The 17,945-nt window shown below is 38.8% G+C and overlaps 1 protein-coding gene across 2 annotated transcripts in view; it reads left to right on the plus strand.

Moving 5' to 3' along the window:
* NFKBIZ (NFKB inhibitor zeta) overlaps positions 1–17,945 on the plus strand; it is a 38,502-nt gene that overhangs the window by 6,143 nt on the left and 14,414 nt on the right. The window contains exon 2 of one of the 2 annotated variants that reach the window (XM_063629978.1): positions 406–481. The exons of the other annotated variant lie outside the window; for it this stretch is intronic. The gene's annotated coding sequence lies outside the window, so the exon portion shown is untranslated. The remainder of the gene's footprint in view (positions 1–405; positions 482–17,945) is intronic. 2 annotated transcript variants of the gene reach the window in all.

Raw genomic sequence — 17,945 nt, forward strand, 5'->3', positions numbered from 1 at the left:
GGGCGGGGTACAGGCGTGGAGCACTGCGGTGGCAGAGGAGTCAGTCTGAGAGGAGTTAGCACATGACATCAGTGCACAGCGCAGATGACGGAAACGTTTGGCAGCATCCTCTCCAGTGTGGAGGTGATGACCGAGGTCAGCATAATCCAGCTGTTCAAATACAGACTTTTCCTCACTGAGGAAGAGGAGGCAACCCTTCTCTTTCTTGTCTTGTAACAGACAAGACAAGAAAGCTCTCAGAGAGCAAAAGAAACATTTCAGAAGCTACAGAGCCATGGAAAGCATTACTGAGGGGAAAGATTTCTAATTGTTCTGAGACCAACAATGAATTGCTCCTGAAAACACCATTTTCTTTTAGCTCATAGCTAACACTGATCTGGAGGCCTCTTGATTTTTTTCTCCCAGGTTAACAGGAAGATCTCAAGGGCCCTGGCTGTACTTCACCTTTTGGCTTTCTTGGCCTGATGCTGAACTCTCGAGGGTGAGAAGGGCTGATATTTCTAAACAAGTAGCATCCAGGTGTTACCTAGCCCCTGGCTGATGTCAAAAAGGGCGGTGGGATTTTTCTAAGATTTTTCTCTTAAATTAGCCATTTTTTTGAAGTTGCTGTAAAATTACTATGAATTTTACTTGTAGGCATTTTACTGTGATTTCATGAGAACTAAGATTTGTGTGTGTGTGTGTGTGTGTGTGTGTGTGTGTGGTTTAGCAGTATTTTTTTAAACCAATTTGTTGAATTTCCTTTATTTTCCCCAGCAGGAGGACATATGAATACATCTAAGAGGGGAATTCAGCTCTCTGCTTACTGACAGTTTCAGGGTTATGTAATCTTTAACAGGCTTGGAGAGCATCATGCCCCCTCACAGTTTTGGTGAAGAGGCTCCTTAAAACTAGCATATGTGGTTTCTGATTAAAGCACTTTCTGTTCCTTTAATTTGGGATTGTCTGTGAAGTAAAATACCTTCCTTTCAAACGTAGTGAATGAAAATATTTACTGCTTGTGATGGAGTTAGTGGATTGGGAATTAACACTTATTAAACACTTGTTTTGGGAGCTTACCAGCAAGATCTCATTTAGCCCTACAGCATTTTTTAGGTAGCTGTAATTAGCTCTATTTTATTTATTTATTTTTGTAACTTCAACTTTTATTTTAGATTCAGGGGGTGCATGTATAGGTTTGTTACCTGGGTATATTGCGTGATGTTGAGGTTTGGGGTACAACTGATCCCATCACCCAGGTAGTGATCATAGTTATTTTTCAACCCTTGCTTGCCTCCCTTTCTCCCCCCTCTAGCAGTCCTCAGTGTCTTTGTTGCCATCTTTATGTCCTTGAGTATCCAATGTTTAGCTCCCACTTATAAATGAGAACATGTGGTGTTTGGTTTTCTATTCCTGTGTTAATTCACTTGTGATAATGGCCTCCAGCTGCATCCATGTTGCTGCAAAGGACATGATTCTATTCTTTTTTATGGCTGTGTAGATTTCCACAGTGTATACGTACCACATTTCCTTTATCTAGTCCACTGTTGATGGGCTTCTAGGTTGATTCCGTGTATTTGCTATTGTGAGTAAGTGCTGCAGTGAACATACAGGTGCATGTGTCTTTTTGATAGAATGGGAAATATAACCACGACAAATGGTGAATTCTCTCATGGTTATATTAAACAATAATCACAATGCTACATTCTCTATACATGATACCAAATATCTGAATTAAACTTATCAAAATACTGTTAATTACCTATATGTTATATCTATAAAATGGCAACCTCCAGATATTTGGAGACATTAAAAATGATTTTTTCAGTGTTCAGATATTTAGCAACATGCAGGCACTTTTAATATTGGTAGAAGACTTTTGGATACATTTTAGCATTGAGTAGTTTATGTGCATCCCCAGTCCTCTGATTGTTTCAGTCAAGTTTGCTAGACAGCCTAGTACTGTGAATCTGTAGAGGGTCTAATACTGTAAATCACACATTCTTAGAGAGGGTGATATTATCTCCAAGAGGGCAAAAATTGGTTCTTCAGGGAAAATTCTTAGCTATTACAATAGTTTGTGGCCCCCAAAGGGGGCATAGTGCATAATAGATATACAGTATATCTGTGGTATTAAACTTTCATCAGGGGATGATTAGGGGAAAGATGTCTAAAAAGACCCCGTAGTGGGTCTAATACTGAAAGGAAGGTTGAGACATGCAGTTGTAAATGCTCCACCTGTACTTACTCAACTGAGGTCAAAATATTTTTCTGTGGTTTGTTGTCTTTTTGTGTCTTGCTTTGTGTCTACATCTTCATTTTTCATGGATTTGAAAAGTACTGGTTTCCAGAGGGGGAACAACGTTTTTAGTTTCTTTTCTTTTCTCTTTTCTCCTCCTCCTCCTTTTTCTCCTTCTTCTCCTCCTCCTTCTCCTCTTCTTCTTTTTCCTCTCTCTCTCCCTTCTTTTTTTTTTTTTTTTGATACAGAGTATCCCTCTGTTGCCCATGGTTGGAGTGCAGTAGCCCCTTCTTGGCTCACTGCAAACTCCGCCTTCCGAGTTCAAGTGATTCTTGTGCCTCAACCTCCTGAGTAGCTGGGACTACAGGCACATGCCACTACGCCCAACTAATTTTTGTATTTTTAGTAGAGATGGAGTTTCACCATGTTTGCCAGGCTAGTCTTGAACTCCTGACCTCAAGTGATCCATCTGCCTCAGCCTCCCAAAGTTTTGCTTTTTTTTTGAGACAGAGTTTTGCTCTGCCACCCAAGCTGGAGTGCAGTGGCATGATCATAGCTCATGGTATCCTCTACCTTCTGGACTCAAGTGATCCTCCTGCCTCAGCCTCATCAGTAGCTGGGACTACTACAGGTGCATGCCAACATGCCAAGCTTCTTTGTTCTTTTTTCTCTTTCTTTCTTTCTTTCTTTCTTTCTTTCTTTCTTTCTTTCTTTCTTTCTTTCTTTCTTCCTTCCTTCCTTCCTTCCTTCCTTCCTTCCTTCCTTCCTTCCTTCCTTCCCTTCTTTCTTTCTTTCTTTCTTTCTTTCTTTCTTTCTTTCTTTCTTTCTTTCTTTCTTTCTTTCTTTCTTTCTTCTTCTTTCTTTCTTTTATTGTAGAGATGGGGCCTTGCTATGTTACCCAGACTGGTCTCAAACTCCTGGCCTCAAGGGATCTTCCCACCTTGGACCCCAAAGTGCTGGGATACAGGTGTGAGCCACCATGCCTGGCTTTATATTTCTTTATTTCAGGAAAGTTTTATTCATTATATCCTTAAATGCTTTAAATATATATTTTTAAATTGTGATAAAAGATACATAAAAGTTGCCATCTTATCCATTTTTAAGTGTACAGTTCAGTGCCACTAAGTACTTTTCATATTACAACTTTTACCACCAGCCATTTCCAGAACTTTTTCATCTTCCCAAACTAAAACTTCATATCCATTAAACAATAATTCTACATTTCTCCCTCCCCTAAGTCCCTAGCAACCACCCTTCTACTTTTTGTCTCTATGAATTTGATGACTCTACATACCTTATGTAAGTGGAATCATATCATACCTATCTTTTTATGACTGGTTTATTTCATGTAGCGTAATATTTTCAAGGTTCATTCATGTTGTACAAATGTCAACATTTCCTTCCTTGTTAAGGCCGAATAATATTCCAGGTTGTGTGTAGGTGTGCATACCACACTTTGTTTATCCGTTCATCTGTCCATGGACACTTGGATTGTTTCTATCTTTTGGCTATCATGAATAATGCTGCTGTGAACATAGGTGTACAAGTATCTGTTTGAATCCTTGCTTTCTTTACTTTTGGGGGTATATCAAGTCATTCTATGTTTAATTGTTTTAGGAACTGCCATACTATTCTACACAGTGGATGCACCATGATGGATTTCTTTTTAATTCATTTTGTGCAGTATTTGGCACAGTGCAGTGAATAAGTGTGTACACCATGAATATGTGACAGAAAGTGACACAAAGTTCTGAGTAAATCTGCTCAGTGATTCGGCACCACTCTTAAAACAATGTCTCCTATTTATTCACCCTTGCATGTCCACATACTACAGTGCACACACTTATGAAGATGTGCATGGTTGGGAATAATTCCTATGAGAATCATTGAGGTAATGTACTTAGATTCCATGTGGGTCAGATCTTTTTGGAAATTTGGACCACTGGCAGTGGAGGTCCACATCTTAAACCTAGGGAGGCTTGCTGGAGGTTTAAAAGGGCCAGAGCTACAAAGGTGATCCATAGATGTGGGGATTAGGTCTTGTGAATGAAGATGAACTGAGGACACTTTGAAGATAGGAATTGTGTGAGTTCTGATTTTTACCCTTCTCCTCCCCTTCCACACCCATTCCCTCACCTCTATAGCATAGCACAGGGTGACTTCATAAATTTTGGTTGAACAAATAACCCAGGGTGGAAAAAAAAATGAAAGGATGTTTTATTTTTTAATCATAACAGCTGTGAAAAGTTGTTTGAAGGCCGTAAGAACTTTCTATGTTGTATTTTTGCTATGGGGAAAGGAGGTGCATTTAATTTGAGGTGGAAGATAAGAGTTTGGAAACTGAAAATGATCACTGGGCAAGGCTGCCAAATTTACCCTTGGCATTTCTAGTATCTTGAGAGATGAGCTGTATGAAAGATGGCAGAGGCTGATATATCATGGACCTTCCCACCCTGCTCTTCTGTGGTAAGGTTTCATATCTTGTAAACAGCCAGTGAAAACAGTTCTGTGTGTTTACCTCTAGTATTGAACAGTATCCAGCATTTAGATAAGAAAGGGATTGTTAAACCCAACACTAATGTCAAAATCTAGGGCAGAGTGACAGATTGCAGCCAAATTGTAGCAGGCAGGAGGTGGACTGGGTGGTGATAACAATGTTAAAGGACATGCTTTCTCCACCCCATACCTCACTTAGGTTTGTCGGCTCTCCAAACTTCATGGTTGTTCATTTTTGGGGGCCTCTCTTAAAATGCAAATAACCTTTAAGAAGGGTTACTGTTGATGCCTTGGTGTGAATTAATTTTTAGATTCTTTCTTGAAATTTTACTGGATGAGTAGGGCACAGAGACTGCCCCAATCAGAGTGCAGATAAGGGGTGAGGTAGAGTGGCAGGAGCATTGCAGGGAACCGAATGTGAAGGTTAAAATCAGACTTGGTGCCTCCCCCTCTGTCCTTCAGTTGGCTGTCCTGTCTCTGTTTTTTTTTTTTGAGATGGAGTCTCACTGTCTTCCAGGCCGGTCTCCTGTTTCTGTTCTTGGTGCCACCACTATCATCCTCAAGGCCTTGGAGTTACCTCTGACCCTCATCTCTCTTTTCCCTGCCCTGCCCTTCCCTTCTCTCCTTCTCTCTCTCTCTCCTTCTCTTTCCTTCCTTTCCCTTTCCCTTTCCCTTTCCTTTCCTGTCTCGCTCTGTTACCCAGGCTGGAGTGCAGTGGCTCTATCTCGGCTCACTACAGTCTCTGCCTCCGGGGTTCAAGTAATTCTCCTGCCTCAGCCTCCAGAGTAGCTGGGACTACAGGCACCCACCACCACGCCCGGCTAATTTTTGTATTTTTAGAAGAGATGGGGTTTCACCATGTTGGCCAGGCTGGCCTCGAACTCCTGACCTCAGGTGATCCACCCGCCTCAGCCTCCCAAAGTGCTGGGATCACAGGCGTGAGCCACCACACCCGGCCCCTCCCCTGTCTTTCTGTGTTCAGTCTCTTGCCTATAGATTAAATGTGTGAAATCTCTAAACAGTTCCCCTCTTTCCATACCCAGGAGCACCACTTCAGTTCAGACCTTCATGACCTGTCGCATTGACTGTTGCAGTCTTTCCTGATCACTTACACACAGCTGCCACTCTGATCGTGTTTTTATCTTGTTAGAAACCCCTGAATGGCTCCCCATCACATCTGCTGCCCACTGTTTGCAGGCAGCGTCAGGGCCCTGAAGGGTTCCAGACTTGACTCTGTGGTCCTCCTCTTCTCCTATGTTCTCTTCAAGTTGGGCCGATGGTCCAAAGAGGCCAAAATGCTTAACAATGAAGTATTAATTAGAACTTTGAAAAATGAATAATAATTATAACTACCATCATTGAGTGTGTATTATGTGCCAAGAGTTGTGCTAGGCATCTCATGACACTACCACCTTTAACCTACATACTGGCTGAATGCAGTTAATATACCCATTTTATGGATGAGAAAACAGTCCTAGAGAAGTTAATTAAAGCTGGATGGTTATTAAGTGAATGGAGCTTGGATTTGAACTCAGGTTTGTTTGACTTCAGAACCCCATGCTTTTAATCAAGGGAAGAAGAATATTACAGGCAAGAATTCTAGCTTGGGTAAAAATTTGGGGGCAAGAATTAGTGTGCTATTTTAGAAGATATTCATAAGGACTGCATGTTGAAGAATAGAGATAGAAGTATGATGGGATAATGTTTTAGTTTGCTAGGGCTGCCGTAACACAATACCACAGGCTGGGTGGCTTAAACAACAGAAATCTGTTTCTCACTGTTCTGGGAGATTGGAAGTTCAAGATAAGGTGTTGGCAGGTTTGGTTTCTCCCGAGGCCTCTCTCCTGACTTGTACATGGTTGCCTTCTTACTACGTCCTCACATGTGGCGTTTTCTCTGTGCATGGGCATCCCTGGTGTCTCTACCCTCTTATAAGGATACCAGTCAGATTAGATGAGGACTCACCCTGACAGCCCATTTTAACTTACACTCTTTAAAGGCCCCGTCTCCAAACGTAGCCACATTCTGCGGTACGGGGGGTTAGGACTTCAACATGTGAATTTTGGGGGGACACCATTCAGTCCATAACAGATAGGTTTGATGTAGCTTGATTTTAGAGGGTGTGAAAACCAGGCACAGACATTTAGTTTTGATGTGGAAGGTCATAAGGTCCAATTGTGGTTCAGCAGGGGAAAACATGAATATCATTGCTTCCTCAAGCAAACTTCTAGCTACTCTTAAACATAAAGGTAGTTAGAATGAGTAGAGTACTAAGGGGTGAATGGGGACCATTTCGGAGAGGGAACTATTAACACTTTTCTATAGTGGAATGAAAGAGTAGAAACAGTCAAATCTTTAATTCCTCTAGATGTTTCTGGAAAAATGAAGATAATCTTTTGGTGAGGGTAGAAGGACAGAGTGGGGTCTCAGTGGCAAGTTTCATTTCAGACTTGATTATACTCTTGGCAACATGGAATTAGAACTCAGAGAAAAGGTCAGAGCTAGTAATAGGCATCAACTCTGGACAGGTCAGAATTGAACGTGTGGAAGTGGATAAGATTGCTCAGACTTCAAAAAGGACAAGAGACAAGAATTCTCAGATCTGAAACTGCTTGGTTGTCACACTGGTTTGGAGGATAGTAGGGAGGCTCTCCGGGAACTCTCTAGGTAAAATAGCATCTCTGGCTTTCTTCCTTGACCTTGCTTTGCTTTTCTTCTTAGCACATCATGGCCACCTGGCATTATCTTATATAGCTTTTTGATTATTGTCTGTCTTTCCCAGTAGAATGTAAGCTCTGTAAGGGCATTGATGGCCTTTCTGTTCACTACTGTATTCATAGTATCTGGAAGCGTGTCCGGAACATTGTAGGTGCTCAATAAATATTTACTGAGTGAATCCCTGAATACGTGAATTTCTATAATCAATATAATTTAATTTGATAATTAGATTGCTAGATATTTCCCTTTTATCTTTTCTTAAAGTAAAAATTTGTTCTTTAACAAATGTATTTTAATAAATGAACGTACAGACACAAGTGTTTGAGAATCTCTAAATATCCAACCTAAAAACTTGGGTTTGTTTCTGTGTTTTCCCTTAACTTGTACTTTCCCCAAACCAAGATCACCTGGTCTCTTCTCTGCTACATCATTCTTTATGAGAAAGTAGTTATGACTCTCTTTAAAAAGCCAGGCATTTCAGCACTCTGGTTACTTTGATCAGATTATCTATTCGTATCTACTTTTATATTTTTTGTAACTTTCATAGGTTATTTGTGGAGTCCTTGGTTTCTGTGAGGTCTCTTTTCCCTTTGCTCGCCATACCTGTATTTAAAGATTCCCATCTCATTGTACCTATGTGGGTGCCAGATCATATGAACATAAGAAATCTGTTTACACCATTCTCCATTATTTCTCTGGGGGTACTGCCAATTATGGGATGGTGTAATGAAGTCATAAAATACAACCTTAGGTAGGATAGGCATTTAAACCAAGTCCACTATCTTTCCTTTTTCTAAGGGATCATAATCAAAGGTAAATGTGAATCTACTTGTATTTCATACAGGTGAAGACTCAGTAAATCTAGCTCTTCTTTTTCGCTAGTCTGAGTGGTATACTTGGCACTAGAATTATTGTGTTAAGTCATTTAAGGCAGTGATTCTTTAGCAGATGGGGAATTCCTCCTTAAAGGACTATTAAAAAATCACTGAGGAAATGTTTTCAAGGGCCACACATCCCCTTTTTGAAAATCATAGTAGGTGATTGAGCCATAGCACTTAGCTTGAGCAACAGAGTGAGACCCTGTCTCAAAAAAAAAAAAAAAAAAAAAAGAAAAACATACAGGCCACAGAGCACCTTTCTGATGGTACCTGTCAGGTGGAAAACACAGGGTTGAGAATCACAGATCAAAGAATCTGAGAGTTAAACTGAACAGAGGACATGTAAAACTAAAGGGTGACTTTGTTGGTTTCCATCCTCTCCTCTTTACTGCCAAATTAACTTTTGGTCCCCCAGACCCTTGTCTGCTAGAATTTTATGGAACTTTAACACTGTATGGAATGACGTAGGCTGATGGGAAGAGGACACTCTGCAGGGCAACAGGACAAGTCTATAAAATCCAGAATCAGATTAGGAGATGAAATTCTGAGCATGCTTGTTGGAAACAGAAAAAGAGAAGGACATCGACAAGAGAACCTGTTTACTGAACCTATGGCCAGTTTAGTACATCTTTAGGAACTGTTCACTGTAATAGTTGTCTGACTTACAAATTCTACAATTATGATATTTTCATAGTTATGCTCTTTTGTAATCAGTTTGATTGCATACGCGTGAAAGTGCTCTGGGGGAAAAATTCAATGTAGATGCAAGGTATGACTAACAGGTTTTGTGCAACCTGTAATCTATCATTTTCCACTCCCTGTGGCCATATGCACACAAATAAGAGGGAGATTTACTCAATGGTCATAATAATTTATGGGAACAGGAATGGAACTAACACTTATTAAGTGTCTAGGATGTGTCGAGTACTTGACATACATTGCACATTATCTCATGCCATATTAGAAATTTGATTTAGATAGTAGTATCTCAATTTATAGGCAAGTAAACTGAGGCTCAGAGATTAAGAGATTTGCCCAAGGTCACGTAGCTGGTAAATGCTACAGATAGGTATGCAGGCTTCAAAGCCATGACACTGCAGTGCCTCTAAACACTTTTGTTTAAAGCAGGGGTTGGCAGACTTTTTCTGTAATGGGCCAAATAGTAAATATTTTAGGTTTTGTGGGCCAAGAGACAAGATGGAGGATATTATGCAGGCACTTATATAAACGTTTAAAATGTAATCATTTTAAAATGTAAAAACCATTTTTAGGTGACAGCTGTGCAATAGGTTGGATTTGGCCTGCAGGCTGTAGTTGCCAACTCCTGGCCTAAAGTATCCAGAAAATGTAAGCAAAAGCAATTTTGGGGAGGTATGGTGATTGTTTGAATAAATAATTGTCATCAACTTTGTATTAAATTTGCATAGTCTTTTAGTAACTGAGAATTCAGATTTCCTCTCTAATTCCAGTATTAAATTATCCCTTCATAAAATTCTTCCTGTTGATAGCCATGCATGTTTGATGTATTTTGTCTGTTAGTATGCATTGTGTTTGGCAAGATTTCATAACTGCGTATTTTACCTCGATCTTTGACCATTCTCCCAGCCGTTACATACATTAGAGATAGTGTATGTATATAAAGTACATAGTATCCCGCATATGGCAGATATTAAACAGTGGTAGTTATTATAAACATTATCAGTGTTCCAAAGTAGTATTATATTATGGATCTATAATTTATTATTTTGTTGGTATTAATATATGTTACACATGATGTAAGCTGATTTCTTCTTCTCCGATCTTAAACATTTTTATAACTAGTCTTTCTGTCTGGCACATACTATTGTCCTTGTTTACAGAAATTCAATATAAATCCCTAGAGACTTATAAAAACAAACAAAAATTTCCTAAAATCCCCCAAAACAAAAAACCTCAAGTTTTAAATTCTGAATTAAAAGTTCCAGAATTAAAATTCTTCTTGAAAAAATGTGGCATATAAGGCATTCATGCCTTTAAATAAGACATAAAATTATATTCTTATCCCTCATTCAGTTTGACAAATATGTGTTATCTGTGTTAAAAAGGGAAGGCGGAAGAAGATTTTGGATATGAAAGTTTTGCAAAACATAAATTCTAATCAACATGTTTATGAAGCAACTATGTATTGAACATTCACAAGTACTGTGCTCCATTTCTATATTAGTGAGCTCAATTTAGCTCAATTTAACTCACCTTCCAAATTTAGCCTTTTCTTTGGGGGAAAAGAGAAGGTTTAAGTCAAAATATAAAAGAAAAGTATAATGGTTAGAAGTTTCTTAGCTTTAGGCCTTTGCAGATCCATGTAGGCCAAAGCCTCATACAAAGGAATGGTGAAGGGTCTTTTGGTCAAAAATTTTCTTTACTTAATTTCCGTGGATCCTAAAATTCAACTATAAAATATTCAGTTCTTTGGGGTTAATTGCCTTCAGATTTTTTTTCTCCTTAAAAAGTAAATATTACTAGGAAAAGTAACAAGTTATCATTTATTTATAGTACAATGTAAATTAGCTCATTAGTTTTCTTCCTGAAAACTGAGATCCTTTCCCAGAGCATATACATTTTTTACAGTAGAAGGGTACAGGGATGGGTAATTTTGAACTATGTATTACTGTCTAGACTCTGCGGATTTGTGTAGGAAAGCGTGTCACAAAGAAGAATGGAGAGGAAAAAGGGAGAGAGAAAGGGGAGTTGGGATTAGAAGATACTTTTTGGTCCTCCACCATTCTGTTTTAAGGCAGTTCAGATTTTAGTGTCCTTTAAAGCAGGCAAGAGTTGACAGTATTCCCATATTCGGTGTTTAGGAGGATGCTTTCATTCATATGTGTGGAAATGAAACTTTTGGAGTTGTCAACAAGTCAGAGAAAGCAGAAGAAACCACGGAACTTTTAATGCTCTCTGCCTTTTTGGACAAAGCTCACCTACCTCATTTTTATCTCTTGGTGTCTATAGTGGATAAAGTTCATCATTATAAATAGAAACCAGAAAACACCCTCATGAGCTAAGAACCATTTACAGGGTAAAAGTTAGGAAAGTGCACTTGTTTCATATGGATGTTTTGTGTGAGTTTTGATTATTACTATTAGAGAGTGTGGTACACAGGTAGCCCTTCAGACTAACACCAAACATCACTCCATCATATATATGATTTTGTATGAACCATATGCATTTTATAGTATGTGGATATTTTCTGAAATCAAATGGAAAAACTTCTCATTTCTTTAGAAATGAAATGTTAAAGGGGAAGAAAAATTTGTTTTGTTTTCAGTTTAGACACTTGGATTTCTGCTGGGCTAGAAGGATGGGATGCTGAAAAGGTATTTCAGGGAACTGCAGCATTGCTGTGATTCAGGGTCTGTTTATAAGGCATCTGTTTATTGGGATGTTCAACTGTGTGACCTGACTTTGTGCAAGGTGCCTCTCTGGCTGCCCATCAGATGACAGACCTTGTGTACCTGCTGGGAAGCAGTGGAGTTACTTTACATAGTGGATGACTCACTCACACATAGTGGGTGCTCAGAAAATATTTGTGAAGAGGACAAAGTGGTATATGGCATCTCCTTTGATGCTTTCATATAAAAGGAAGTTGCAGAGAGCTGTCTCCAGGGACACTATTAATTTTATCTTCACACAATCAGTCCATAATATGCAAAGTTGTACAGACTATACATACAGTACTTAACGGGGCATCAAGTTTATTCTCTTAGCACTGAGCAGGATGTTCTGAGATGTGCAAACCTTTTGCTAATTCATCTGTATGATGATTAGGTTACTGGTTGGAGAAATTTCCTCAATATGGTATACTGTGCTTTGATATCAGATGCTAATAATTTGCTGCAAACAGGACCTAGAGAATTATTTTTAAAGACAACCTTTTGATCTTTTATCCCTTCATAAAATTCTTCCTGTTGATAGCTATGCATGTTTGATGTATTTTGTCTGTTAGTATGCATTGTGTTTGGCAAGATTTCATAAGTGCGTATTTTACCTCGATCTTTGACCATTCTCCCAGCCGTTACATACATTAGAGATAGTATATGTATATAAAGTACATAGTATCCCGCATATGGCAGATATTAAATAGTGGTAGTTATTATAAACATTATCAGTGTTCCAAAGTATTATTATATTATGGATCTATAACTTATTATTTTGTTGGTATTAATATATGTTACACATGATGTAAGCTGATTTCTTCTTGTATGTATCTTAAAACATACAAAAGAATAGGTTACACCATTGTAAGGAAACAGCTTATAGAACTTGCTAACTACAGCTGTCTGTGCCATAGCCTGGTTGGTCAGGTGGCCTATTGGGAAGTATATGAGTGCCAGTAGAACTGAGTTCATATGTCTCAGAAATAGTAATTGTTTCTATTATATGGATACCATATGGACCAGAATGTTCATACAGCCAGGTATAAGCTCCACAAAGACAGAGATTAGTGTTTGTCTGATGTACAGCTGTGCCCCAGTACTTAGAAAAGTACCTGACATTTATAAAGCACTACCATATTGAAGAATAACTAGAATTTGAAAATATGTGGTCTGATTTACTCATCTGCATTAGAAAAATCTGTTAGAATACCCTGAAGTTTAAATGTTTCTTGAGATGTTGAAGTATGTTTTACATTGCTATGGGGATAATAACAAATTATTATTTTTAAGGAAAAGCATTCAACAAATCAACACATAAGATGATATCAGTTTTGAAAGCTCCTGAAAGATTTTATGTTCTTTACAAAGAATTCCGGGCAAAAGGCATCTGGGTTTTTATATTTACAAGATAGATGAAAATAGTTTTATAATAATCCAAGTGCAGAGAATGAGGAAATTCTAATTCAAGGGGCCAAAGTATTTGTTTTGATGTCTGTACGGTATTGACATAAAATAATTTTGGAAGCATTTCCACTTGTTTCTACCATCCAGTTAAATATGTACCAAGTAACTACCTACTAAGTAACAGGTACTTGGCTATTGACAAGGGATACATGTCTTGGGAGCTTATAGTGGAATAGAGGAGACAGACTCATAAATGGTTAATTTTAGCACATCCTAAGAGCTATGATAGAAGTCTGTGTGAGGACTGAGAGGAAGGGCCCTTAGTCCAGAAGTGGGGTTGAGAGTTGGGGTGAGGTGAGGAAGGGAGGGTCAGGAAAGGCCCCAGAAGTGTTGGATATTAAGTGAGTCTTGAGTGAGTGTTGGGTATTAAGTGAGCATGAGATTTTGGTTGAGGAAGGGGAGAGAAGAACAGCAAGAGCAAAGTCTCAGAGCTGTGGGAAACTATACTCAGTTTCATGTTACTAAAGGTAATGAGGAAGATGAAGCTTGTGAGGAAGGCAGGACTTGGACATCTGTCATTCTAAGAAGACTGGACTCCATGCTAAAAGCAGTAGAGAGTCACTGAAGGATTTTTAAATAGTGTAGAGCAAGCTTGTCCAACCTGTGGCCCATGGGCTGCATGTGGCCCAGGACAGCTTTGAATGTGGCCCAAAACAAATTGAAAAACTCTTTTAAAACATTATGAGATTCTTTTGTGATTTTTTTTCTTTTTCTTTTCTTTTCTTTTTTTTTTTTTTTTTTAGCTCATCAGCTGCCATTAGTGTTAGTGTATTTTATGTGTGGCCCAGGACAATTCTTCTTCCACTGTGGCCCAGGGAAGCCAAAAGATTGAACATCCCTGGTGTGGAGGAATTCTTAGAAGAATTCCTGGCATTCCAGCATTCCATTGGCATGCTGATGGCAGTCTGGAGGATGGGTTTTAAGTGGGCGAGGCTGGATGGGTGATCATTTGCATCAGGTAAGAGATAAAGGCCTGTCTTGGATAGTGGAAATTAGAGATGGAGAAGAGAGGAGGGTTTCAGAAACAGGTGTTCAACAATTATGAGTCCAATCTAGAACTATTGAGTTGACTGATAGGACACTGCCTACATTCGATCCCTAAAAATTATTTAAATCTTTACTTACTAATTTATTTTTAAAAACTATATTTTCTTAAAAAAAAAAAACTTCATGCAAACAGTATTGTTTCACATCTTTGCAAATTTCTTAACGTCCGGTTTTACAGAAGACAGATTTTCATATTTGCTTCTGCATTTAATTTGTTGCAGTTGACCAGGTGCGGGGGTTTATGCTTGTAATCCTAGTGACTTGGAAGGCTGAGGTGGGAGGATCACTTGAAGCTAGGAGTTCCAGACAAGCCTAGGCAACACAGCCAGACCCCATCTCTACAAAACATGAAAAATAAAAACAATTAGCCAGGCCTGGTGGGGCATGCCTATAGTCCTAGCTACTGGGGAGACTGAGGTGGGAGGAGAGCTTGAACCCAGGAGCTAGAGGTTACAGTGAGCCATAATCATGCCATCGCACTCCAGCCTGAGTGACAGAGTGAAACCCTGTCTCTTAAAAAAGAAATGTGTCACAATATGTTATGTTGGTGAAAATATAAAGAAAATCTGATCTCATACACATATGTAGTTGGAAGAGGAAGAAATAGCTTAATAGTCTTTTCAGGTAATTTGGATATTCTAATTTAACGTTATACCAAAACAAGTGGTAGGTCCTTAAAGGAGAGATGCAAGATGGAACTTGAAACCATATCAATGAACTTTTTATATTCTGATACATTAAAATCCATTGGCCACTCTCACACTTTGAATGGCTCTTTCACCTATGTGTGATTTTATAATGTCTTGCATTGTTCATTTGGAAATTATTAGTTAATTGAGTTATGCAAATTTTCTAAATGTTGCCACATTTCATTATATAATATATAAAAAAAATCACATTTGTTAATAGCACATGACCACTGGGCTCATCAAAAAAGTCTTCTAGAACTAGGAAGCTATCAAGCTCAAGGTGTCCAACAGAAGTTTCCCAAAATTGTAATTTTTATTTAAAAACTTGAATTTTATTATTGGCAACAAATACTGTTATTTTCCTTGACATGACAGGCACACTTTGTTCATTAAAAAACCAAACCAAACCAAACCAAAAACTGACAAATACCTGAGTCTGAAACATAGTTTCTCAGTCAAGTATAATTGGTGTTCCATGGAAAACAGAGGGCAGCTCAACTCACAACTCAAACCGTATTTGATTAGAACAAATGGCAATGACATATTGTTCAAGCTAATAGACAAGTGCATTTCCTTGAGACAATTGTCATATTTCAGGATGCAGCACAAACTTCTATGCATATTTCCCATTTTGCCACATAAAATATTAAAATGATGTATACAAGAGTCAATACTGTTACTGCTTCATCCAGGACTTTTCAGGTGAAACTCGCTTTTTTTTTCTTTTTCTTTCTGCAAATAGACAGTGGTGAAGAATACAACAATTACTAGTTCATTTTGTTGCCACTGCCTTGATTTGTTTTAAGGCACCATTAGTTATACCCATTGCTTTTGTACCATCATTTCAAATGTAAACACAATTGTTTCAGGATAAATGATGAGATTCGAAAAGTTATTGTACATTTTGAATGTTTCAGCATTCATTGTGTTTGTTGTCATGCATTCAAATAAAAGACCTTTGATGACTGCCAGTGCTGGAAATGAATATAACCGAAATAGCAAGTCCAGACAGTCCGTAGATCTCTCCATTTCTAAGGCAAAAGTGTAATTCTGCAGACAAAACCAGTCTGCAGTTAAGTCTTTAATTCAGTGAGCTACTGTATTGTTGCAAAGTGGCAGTGCTGTGATTTCTTTTGCTAACTTTTCATCTAGAAAGCATTCAGCAAAATAAACTCTACCAGGCTTTATTGGTCTTTCACCTATGATGTTCATTTCTTCAGCCAAAGCAATACAATAACTTATCCTGTAAGATACTGGCTTTTTCATCTCAAGTTTGAAAAGCTGTTCCAAATTGTCTTTGGCTTTTCAAAAGTTCATTACATCTACACTTAAAAATCCAATTCTGGCTGGGTGAGCTGGCTCACGCCTGTAATCCCAGCACTTTGGGAGGCCGGGGAGCGGGGGATCATGAGGTCAGGAGATCGAGACCATCCTGGCTAACATGGTGAAACCCCGTCTCTATTTAAAATACAAAAAATTAGCCGGGCGTGGTGGCGGGCACCTGTAGTCCCAGCTACTTGGGAGGCTGAGGCAGGAGAATGGTGTGAACCCAGGAGGCGGAGCTTGCAGTGATTTGAGATCATGCCACTGCATTCCAGCCTGGGTGACAGAGCAAGATTCCATCTCAAAAAATAAAAATAAAAAAATCCAATTCCTTTTTTTTTTTTTTTTTTTGAGACAAGGTCTTGCTTTGTCACCCAGGCTGGAGTGCAGTTGTATGATCATAACCTACTGCAGCCTTGACTTCTTGGGCTCAAGTGGTCCTCCCACTTCAGCCCCCCAAGTAGCTGGGACCACAAGCATGTGTCACCATGCCCAGCTAATTTTTTAATTTTTTATTTTATGTAGAGATGGGGTCTCATTATATTGCCCAGGCTGGTCTTGAACTTCTGGGCTCAAGCAATACCTCCTGCCGTGGCCTCCCGAATTGCTGGGATTACAGGCATGAGCCACTGCACCCAGCCCAGCCCTCAATTCCTTTTTTGAAACTCTGGATTATTGGTCTCAAGATAGTGTTACAATGTTAATTGACATCATAAAACTAAAAAATGTTCTATTGCATAAGATACAATAAGGTCAATTATTAACATTTATAAAGCCTGGGGAAAGATAGCGTTCTCATATTTTTATTTCGTCTTTACAGTTTCTTCCAGTAGCTTTGGATTAGATTTCTCCCCTCTATGAGTTGTCACAGAACTCTCTGATATATCATTTCATCTTTTTCAGTATCTTTAGATGTAGACAGTACATCTGGGCCTGGAGGAAATGAATCCTCTAATCTCATTTTTTGAAGTGAAAGATGAGGCTCCAGAGTCAGTTAGATGAAGATTTTAATATCTTCTTTGCTTTTGATGGAGCAGTGTAACTGGACAAATTCTCAAGGCCCCATATTTCGTATACAGTTTTTGTGCATCAGAAATCTCTGAGTATTTTTGAGGGTTCTGGCTCAAAGTCTCTCATAAGACTACAGTCAAGATGTTGGCCAGAGCTGCAGTCATCTGAAGCCCCGATGTGCGGCTGGAGAATCTACTTTCAAAGTAGCTCGCTCACATGGCTGGCATATTGGTGCTGGCTGTTGGCCTCAGTTGACTTTTCCAGACAGTGTCCTCGTAACATGGTGGCTGTCTCCCACAGCATGAGTATTCAACCATATTTGATTAGAACAATGGCAGCATCCTATCATTCGACTTAATAGATCAAACTGAATTTGTATTTCAACATTTACATAAAGCAAAGTGCATTTCAATTTTTTTTTTGCAGCGATATTAACCATTTCTGATGTGTGTGGGAGAGCTTCTGGGCATTGGGGGTTGTGGTCTTGTCAAACAGTACTATTGCTTTGGCATTGCACAGAAAACTTCGTTTTGAAACATTAGTCTTTTGTTAACCACCTTGGTCTAGATTAAGTTCTCCAGAGGCCATGAATTTGTGGCTTGAATTTCCATATCTCATGTAAAATGGGAAGATAACTAATTAAATCAGGAGGATAATTAATTTTGTGAAAAATTACTTTCTATGGATT

This window comes from Symphalangus syndactylus, chromosome 21 (genome assembly GCF_028878055.3).
Source record: "Symphalangus syndactylus isolate Jambi chromosome 21, NHGRI_mSymSyn1-v2.1_pri, whole genome shotgun sequence".
NCBI classification, from domain to species: Eukaryota; Metazoa; Chordata; class Mammalia; order Primates; family Hylobatidae; genus Symphalangus; species Symphalangus syndactylus.